General features: G+C 47.3%; 1 protein-coding gene and 1 pseudogene across 18 annotated transcripts in view; one reads left to right on the top strand and one right to left on the bottom strand.

The window, feature by feature from the left end:
• Positions 1 to 9,387, bottom strand: part of CCR6 (C-C motif chemokine receptor 6) — an 80,963-nt gene that overhangs the window by 70,316 nt on the left and 1,260 nt on the right. The window lies entirely within an intron of this gene.
• LOC309666578 (methionine adenosyltransferase 2 subunit beta pseudogene) lies at positions 1,933 to 8,421 on the top strand (annotated as a pseudogene). The gene is made up of 2 exons: positions 1,933 to 2,052; positions 2,408 to 8,421. The product of its transcript is annotated as a methionine adenosyltransferase 2 subunit beta pseudogene (transcript).

Genomic DNA, 9,387 nt, shown 5'->3' on the forward strand with positions numbered 1-9,387 from the left:
AGTCAGGAAGTGGTTGTCTTGGGGGGAAGGTCGGAGGGGTGGGGAAAAGGGAGAATGACTGCCAATGGGTATGCGGTTCTTTTTGGTGGTGATGACAATATTTTAAAACTGACTGTGGTGACGGGGGCACAACTCTGTGAATAGACTAAAAACTGTTGAACTGTATACTTGACATGGGTGAACTGCATGGTGTGTACATATCTCAATACAGTGTTTAAATTACTGGAAAGTGACAGGAGCTGCATTAAGGCATGTTCCGGCCTGCAATGCACACCCTGACCACTTTCTGGCCCCGAAGTTTGTCTCAGCTATTCCAGCTTGTTCTTTGGTGAGTTACACCCAGCAACTGGGTGTGGGACTGCAGGCTGCAGAGAAAATATTTCTATATTTCTGCATGGTTAGGGCTTACTGAACAAATTTTGTGGGACCTTGGACAAAGGGCAGGTCTTTACTGAATAGAGATTCACCTTTCTCATGGTCTGTGCTTACATTTCAAAAGGGTTTGAGACCCTGGAGCCATGGAGATATTCCAGCAATCTGGAATATTTAATTACATTTAATTACATTCCAAAGAGTAAGAACCCAGGAGTCTTCCCCCTTTCTTCCTGAGGAGGATTTATTTATACTGGGAGGATCAAGTTGCTTTCCCTCTCTCAGGAGGAGAGAGGAACAATGTGCATATAAGCCTGCAGATTCTTATTTAAGGGTTTCTCACCTCCAGTACAGACCCCCGAAAGGGGTAGGGTGACAGCAATCATGGCCCTCACCACCTCACCACAGGAGGGGAAAAACTAGAGTAAAGGAAGCAAATCTGGTTATTGCTCTTAGGGATAATCAGTCCCCACCCAGGAAACCCCACCTCGACTTTCAGGACAACACAAATAAACATGGGCGTGGAAAAATTACCAAGGCATGTCCACTCCGGCCCTCGCCAGCATCAGAATCAAGTCTAGGCCACTATACAGGTTTCAACCGAAACGTCGATGCAAGTTACTACCCGACGTGTCTGCAGTGAACAGTCCCACTCCTCAGAGTCTCCACGACCTGCTCTCTGAACTACATGCTGGTTCTGCTGGTGGACAGAAGCCCTGTGTTCTGCTCATCTTGCCGGAAAATGCTGAGGTCCCGCCTCTACAACTTACACAATCTTACCTGTAAAGGAGGAATCAGTAATTCCCACGAAGCTGTTGGGAGCATCACACAGAGGTGCATTTGTCACTGACCGAAAGGGACAGCAGTGACTGGAACAAAGTACCTGCCTAAAGCGCCCCCACCCTCCCAGAGCGCACTCCACCAGCTGGAAAGGTTGTCATAAGCTGTTTCTGTCTACTACTATGAATGGCGGTTATTAGTACCTGCCATCAGTAACAGTTCCCAATGCAAATCATTTGTTTTAAGAGGCAAGGTAAAAAACAAATGAGAATACATCTATCATTCCTTAAATTTCTCTGGTATGTACTAAACCGTCTTGCTGGCTGAGAAACTTTCAGGGAGGGGTCTTTATAAACGTCAAATTTAATACAGTCTGATTTCTGATGAAGGAGTAAAGGCAATTCAGTGGAGAAGGGATAGTGTTTTCTCCTATGGTGCTCGAACAACTCAACATCCAATATGTATAGGGTTAGCCAAGAAGTTCGTTCGGGTTTTTCCATATGATGTTATGGAAAAAATAAAGTTAAAAAATAAAAATCCTGCTGCGGTACCATCAGGCTGTTTCTTTACCCATCTTCCTAGGCTCCTGCCTGGTTTTACGCCTGATTCTCCATCCTGTATCTTTCCAAGAAACTGCATTTCTGTCTAAGTTAGGGATAGACTGAGACTGTTGTCTGCAACCAGGAAGCTTGCCATTAAACCAGAGGGCACAAAGCAAGCAGCTGCCGGCAGCAGGCTGCCGAGTGCCTCTGTGACGCTGAAACCCCTGGAGCAGGCGTGATGCCCAGGAGACGACCAGATGTGTCCCTCTGGACGGAGAGCAGCAGGCAGCATGCCCGCCGCGTGAAGGCTTGCGAGAACGGGGAGAAGACGGGTGCCAACGACGCTGCGGACTCTCCCGCCAAAGGTTCTCAGGATTCGAGTTTCATGAAGAAACTTTCAATATTTCTCATTTGATCTACAGAATCTGCTCAAATTTCAGACGCCTACATATTTTCAATGACCAACGCTCCTTGATAACAGACTTAAACTGTTTTTCCGTCTCCACTGTTTTCTTTTGGCTAGACTCCTAGCCTACTGACTAGGGCAGGGCCTCGTTTAGCAGCCTGTAACATCTGGGATTACCTTCTGCTAGAGGAGGGATACGAAATGACCTATACAAAGTTAGCTATAAACATACATACTCTGAATAGACACAAGAGCCCAACAAACTATGAATTTTAAAAGTCTAACGGATCGGCCGGCCCAGACCTAGGGGAGGAGGGCCGAGGGCGCTGGAGTAGAAACAAATCTGCGGCGACGCCAACACGGCGGGCACGGTGGGCGGGAGACGGAACCCTCTATCCATTTTGTTCCCGTGACCTGCCCTTTGGTGGAGGAGGAAGTTAGCAGCCCCAGCTGGCGGGTTCTGATTACTGGTGCCACCGGGCTTCTCGGCAGAGCTGTGTACTAAGAATTTCAGCAGAATAATTGGCATGCCGTTGGCTGTGGTTTTAGAAGAGCAAGACCAAAATCTGAGCAGCTTAATCTCTTGGATTCTAAAGCAGTTCATCACATCATTTGTGATTTTCGGCCCCATGTCCTAGTACATTGTGCAGCAGAGAGAAGGCCAGATGTTGTCGAAAATCAGCCGGACGCTGCTTCTCAACTTAATGCGGATGCTTCCGGGAACTCGGAGAAGGAAGCAGCTGCAATCGGAGCATTTCTAATCTACATTAGCTCCGATTATGTTTTTGCTGGAACAAACCCACCTTACAGAGAGGAAGACGTACCAAGTCCCCTAAATCTATATGGCAAAACAAAACTAGAAGAAAGGGCCGTACTGGAGAACAGTTTAGGAGCTGCTGTTTTGAGAATTCCTGTTCTGTATGGAGAAGTTGAAAAGCTCGGGGAAAGTGCCGTGACTGTTATGTTTGATAAAGTGCAGTTCAGCAACAAGTCTGTGAACAGGGACCACCGGCAGCAGCGGTCCCCCACACACGTCAAAGATGCGGCCACTGTGTGTCGTCAGTTAGCACAGGAGAGGATGCTGGATCCATCAGTTAAGGGAACCTTTCACCGGTCTGGCAATGAACAGACGACTAAGTACGAAATGGCATGTGCAACTGTAGACGCCTTCAACCTCCCCAGCAGCCGCTTAAGACCGGTAACTGACAGTCCTGTCTTAGGAGCACAACGTCCGAGAAACGCTCAGCTTGACTCCTCCAAATTGGAGACCTTAGGCATTGGCCAGTGAACACTATTTCGAACTGGAATCAAAGAATCACTCTGGCCTTTCCTCATTGACAAGAGATGGAGACAAACGGCCTTCCACTAGCATTATGTGTGCTGTTGTTGTTGTTGTTTAAATGAGAAGTCAAGTATGTGGCACTTTTTAAAGAAAAAAGGAAATAGCTTTGTACAAGCGCCCTTTAATCGTGACTCACGGTCTTTCAGGTGAATGATGCTCTTGCACTGGTGAAACCGTCTGAGGAAACCAAGCACAATAACGCCTTGTTTGAAGTAATGAGTTTTCTGTTTACCATTTTGTTCTGGCTTAACTTGCTGTTTGAATATAGTAAATTATGATTCTCAAATATTTGAGAGCCAGGATGAAACACATCTGATGTAGACTTTTTTTTGAATGAAACGCATTGTTCATTCCTATAAATAACCTCTACATTTTCAGGACTTTTGCATCTGTTGGTCCTTTTATGTTTTAAAGTGTGTTAAATAGTATAAAAATCATTGGTGTTCATTATTTGCTTTGCTTGAGCTCAGATCAAAATGTTTGAAGAAACTTTATTTTTGCAATTTAAGTGTAGTTTATATGCTTGAGATGTTTCAACTTGTTATGTATATTGGAACTCCTGCAGCTTGATGCCTCCTGCTTTTGTAGCGGTGAATGGTGAGCCTTTGAGAGAGAATGTGTGTATGTGTATGTATTTTTTTAATATATACGAAACTGTCCTTTTCACTCCATGTCACCAAGTGATATTTCATATGTGTGGTTACACTAATAGTACTGGGCCTTCTAAGTCTTTTGACCATTCATGAATAATAATAAATATGTACTGCCGGCATGGTAAAAATATAAAAAATAAAAATAAATAAATCTGACAAATACCACAAACATCACAAAATATAGGAAAATAAATATTTTCATTAACTGCCTGCTGTATTTTTGTAATACATTTTTCCTACATTGCTTTAACGGCACACTTTCTGATATCACCTCTTCATATCAGAATGACTTTTAAAAATATCTTTCTATGGAGATAAAAAAATAATTTTACTCTAGAATGACTGATCAAAATGGTTTTTCAATTACTGACATATTTTAAGAGTTTCATCGATGGATGAATTCAATTACAATTCATTTTGGAAATGTCATGCATGTAAGTTTTAGAACTGTCAAATTGTGGAAACCTTTTTCGAGTTCTTTTTTCGCATGGGTCTGGAATTTATAGCATTTCCATTTTTTTTCAGGGACTAGTAACATTTTAGTAACATACATGCTCTCTTTTAATTATGTCCATTCACCAGTTTTTCATTAATGTTCTTGTCATACAGCATATCATAGTGTCATATGGTCTTCATCAATATTCTGTGTCAAATCAGTAGTAAATCTAAATGTTTTTACAGTGTATTTATGTGATGCACTCCTCTTCATTAACTGGGTTGTCGAATAACACAAGAGCCTAGTGATTATTTCTACTCAAAATTTAACTCATGAATTACTACTTTTGGTACGATCTGAGAAAGTATTCTGTTACAACTAGCTTTCAATGTCGGGATAACTTCTACTGTTTCATCACTCATCTTTATCGCACAGACCCCCAGCAGCAAGACTGAACAAAGATGCTCATCCTGTAAGTTCAAGCTTAAACCTCACTCCCTAAAAGCTCAGTCTGTAGTGCACTAAGAATTACTTTTTAATCCCATAATTCTCTTATGAAAGGAATTACAACACATTTTGGGGTGTTAAAATCATAGTTGATGTAACTTTTTACGGCATACTGTGACTTCTCAAACAGTCTGGGTGGTTTTCATTCCATTACCACACCAGGTCTCCTTTAAGTGGTGGTGCAGGCACAGCTAGAAACCCCCGTTGGGACACCACTGACAGGGACACAAGGAAAACCCAGACCATGAACACGTTACACTGCGGGTAGCTCGGCGGAGGCGGGAAGAAGGCTTGGTGGGAAGTGGCATCTGAATCAGGCCTCGGGAGAGGAACAGAAATCCATCTGCCATTACCCAAGGCGCCCTCTCTCCTCCTTGCCCTCCACATCCAAGTTAAACTACGTCCCGTGACTCTTACTTTCTTAGTAAAAAAACCATTAATATTTACTGAGTATTATTTGCCAAGAACACTGCGGAACACTCTGCATACGTTACGTATGTTACACAACAGCCGCCCCGTGCGGTCAGGCAGTACTCGCTCCCCCTTGTACCCATGAGCAAACCGAGAACGTTGATAACAAATGACTTGCCCGACAGCCCTCAGCCCGGAAGTGAGGTGTCCAGGCTCCTGATCTCTGCAGTGGTTTCAACATGTACACTCAATCCCTCTGCTACTCCACCTCCTGCATCTCTGCTGCCCCACACTTCCTTCCTTCTCAGAAGGGCCCTTGGCTCATTCCCTGTGAGTCCGGCAACCCTGGGCAGAACCCACCGGCCCACCCGTCTCCAGGGAACCAAAGTCCAAAGATCATCTCGAACATCACCTTTCTGGTGGTCCTGCGTGTGACATTCTCACAGGGCCCGTGAGCAGCACACGGTGGCCAGATGTGGTATGTCCCAAGTCCCTGTTACCGACTGTGCACAGAGCGTGTGCCCACCTGGCACAGCACCTGGCACCCAGCACCTTAAACGTTTGTAAACATCTGCTGGAATCCTGGTATACTTCCCCCACAACGGGATGTGCAGGGAGTCAAAGGGACAGATGACAAGTACCTGGCACACCGAGGAGACAAAACACTTGCTTCCTCTAACCTGGGCCTTGAAAGAGAAGAAAGGGTAAGAGTAGCCCAGGTGTGTGCGATGGGGAAAGAGGGGTCAGGGAAGGTGGCACCCCAGCCAAAGAGCCAACACACCTGGGGCTGCAGGAGCGCCTGCCATCAAGGCCCAACACCAGACTCAGGACGGTGGGTGCAGCACAGAATTCTGTATGCCAAAATTTAAACATAAGGTCAGATAAAAAATCACACACCACATGGACTGAGAGAGAAGGGGGAGAGAAATGCTACATGCCTGAAGTAAAAAGGGAACTCATTCACCAAAAATTTCCATTTCAGAAGAGCTACCACTCAGTTTTACAAACTATAAACGATTTAAAAGAGAGATTAAGATCCATATCCAATAGTCTAGTGATTTATAAAACATGCCCAAATTGGCTGTTAGCAACTAGAAGTGTTTGAAAATTAAACATTTATGTTAAAATAATTTCATCATCAAATCGGAAGATTTCATAAATTGCCAAAACAACAAACTCAGGTGAAAATATCAGAAATGACCCCTGTATATAAGGCATGGCCCAGACGCCTCTATCCTGCTGCTCCCCTGTCCCTATTCCTCTCCATCCACCCTGAGATGCAGGCCCGGGGACCCCCTGCCCTCTCTTCTCCTTCCTGGTTCTGGGGAAGCAGGCCCAACTTTACCCAAAGTCACCATTCTGCAGAGGCAAAGCCCTGGTAAAGGCACAGCGTGCTCCCGAAGGTGGGGAGGGGTCCACAGGTCCCCTCCCACTGCCCATAGCAGCACAGACGGCCCCGCGGAGACATGACGTAAGCCTGATGCCACGTGAGAGGCCAGGCCCATCTTACCTTGCTTTGTGATCCATTTCCTACAAGGCAGGAAGGTTCCTTTTTTTTTTTTTCCAACAGGGTAGAAATTCTATGCTCAAAATTCATTTTCCCTCCTAACTTTGTAGTTATTGCTCTATTACTTGGAGCATCCGGTCAGGCAATTTCATTCTCATTCCTTTAAAATGATCTTGGAAGAGTCTTTTTTTCACACTAATCAGGATCCACCCAGCTGTGGGCCTGGCTTTCGCTCATCCAGACACTCGGGCATCTCTGAGCCTACGCATGTTTCTGCCAATGTTTCCTGCCTCAGTTTTAACCCTGTCGATGGACACGTAGCTGCTGCAGTCCTTAGTCAATCCTCTGTCCACAGCTCCTGACCATTCTGTTTCCACCTTGGTCTTTTTGCTACACATGCAGGGAGTTCTTTACCTTTGAGGTTACTAATTTTTTTTTTTTTTTTTTTTTGCGTTATCCCATCATTCAATCCTTCCACCGAATGACTTGGCCCAACAATTTTTTAATCAAAATTCATTTTGGGCGCTTCCCTGATGGCGCAGTGGTTAAGAATCCGCCTGCCAATGCAGGGGACACGGGTTCGAGCCCTGGTCCGGGAAGATCCCACATGCCGCGGAGCAACTAAGCCTGTGTGCCACAACTACTGAGCTGTAGAACCTGCGAGCCACGACTACTGAGCCTGCATGCTGCAACTACTGAAGCCCGCGCACCTAGAGCCCGTGCTCCGCAACAAGAGAAGCCACCACAATGAGAAGCCCACGCACCGCAACAAAGAGTAGCCCCCGCTCACCACAACTAGAGAAAGCCCGCGCGCAGCAACAAAGACCCAACACAGCCGAAAATAAATAATTAATTTTAAAAAATCACTTTGATTGCACCTTTTTCATAGTAGCCTTTTTTAGGTACAAACGTTCTCAAATCTCAAGTAGTGCAATTAGGTTTTTACTTTAGAATTATTTTCTTCTCTGAATCGTTTCCCCCAAGATAAGCCATTCTGCTGGTTCATCTCAGCCTCTGTCACATGCTGTTCACTTTCCTCCTCCGTCCGGTGTGGATGACCCAGGAGAGTGGCTGCCCTCACTTCCTCTGCACTTGTTTCCACCAAATACGCCCCTTCGTACAATGGGGGCTGGCAGTGTAGACCGTGTCAGGAGGGCGGGGTGGGTTAGCGTGCAAGGGCAGAGACCAGGTGGGGTCCCAGGCAGCCCAAGGCCGAGTCCAGTGGGGTCTGCACCTGCGCCGCGGGGCGCGCTCTTCCCCAGGTGAGCGCTGCCCTCCGGCACGTCCGGCGGGGCCGTCAGCCCGTGACCGGGAACCCTGCTGCTGCCCTGTGCCGGCGTCCACGCTGAGCCGCAGACAGGAGGGCTGCCCACGCCCGTCAGGAACAATGCTCCGAGCAGCCTGGGGCGTGGGCAGGGCAGCCAGGCCCGCGGCCCCGAGCCAGCCCTCAGACTTGAAGCTGGGGCCTCCCCCCGAAAGCGTGCCGTGTTGCCCCCGGGCAGCAGCTGCCCGGCCCCCCCCCGGGCCTGTGGCTGTGGCCGCCTTGGAGCCTCACCGGGCACGTGCTGGGGCGGACTTCTGCCCAGGGACACACACCGGTTACGAGGTCCCTGCTCCAGCGGAGCTTGCGGTGTATCCCAGCGCGCCTCAGACAGCCGTGAGAGATGAATAAAACACGCAGGGCAAACGCGGCAGTGACGGGTGGGAGGGAAAACGGGCGTCCCCTCCCGGCTGGAGCTTCTCTGAGAACGAGACGGAAACAAGCCAGCCCGGCAGGATTCTGCGGGAAGGACGACCCAGACAAGGAGAGGCAGCTCCACCCCGAGACGGGACCCGCCGTGGCAGCTCGCGGGTGCTGTGCGGCGCCGGGGCGGGGGGCGAGGAAAGGGGGGCCAGGGGCAGAGGCAGGCGGCGGCAGTCGGGGCAGGACCAAGGTCAGCACAACCGGCGCCTGGTCACTGTCACTACGGAACACAAAGGGCGTGAGCGGCCGCTCACCGCAGTCGTCATGAATAAAACGAGACTTTTCTTGACATCTGACAGACAAAGACACATCTGAAAAACTCCACTGTACGATACAGGTTTTACCATAAAAACGTTATTTCCTGGGTTAATATTTCAGTATGTACTCCTCAACACAAAGAAAACGCTAATCACACTCAAAACCTTCTATCTGATCAAGGGACACCTGTGGAAACAGAGCTTTTTCATAGCTGAATTTTAAGCTATTAAAACTATCTGATCAGATGTATGTATTGCTGATGACAAAGGGAGTCTCATATTTGGCATTTTTCTCCCCATCCTCCCAGATACTTTCAAAAGATCAGATTCTGTGGGTAACAGAAAAATGACAAATTTCAGATGTTGCTATTCAAAAGTTTTCTGCAAAATTAAAGCACCACACCCCGATGATCATTCCATTGAAATGATT

The sequence above is a fragment of the Balaenoptera physalus genome, assembly GCF_965194825.1.
Source record: "Balaenoptera physalus genome assembly, chromosome: 9".
Lineage (NCBI taxonomy): Eukaryota > Metazoa > Chordata > Mammalia > Artiodactyla > Balaenopteridae > Balaenoptera > Balaenoptera physalus.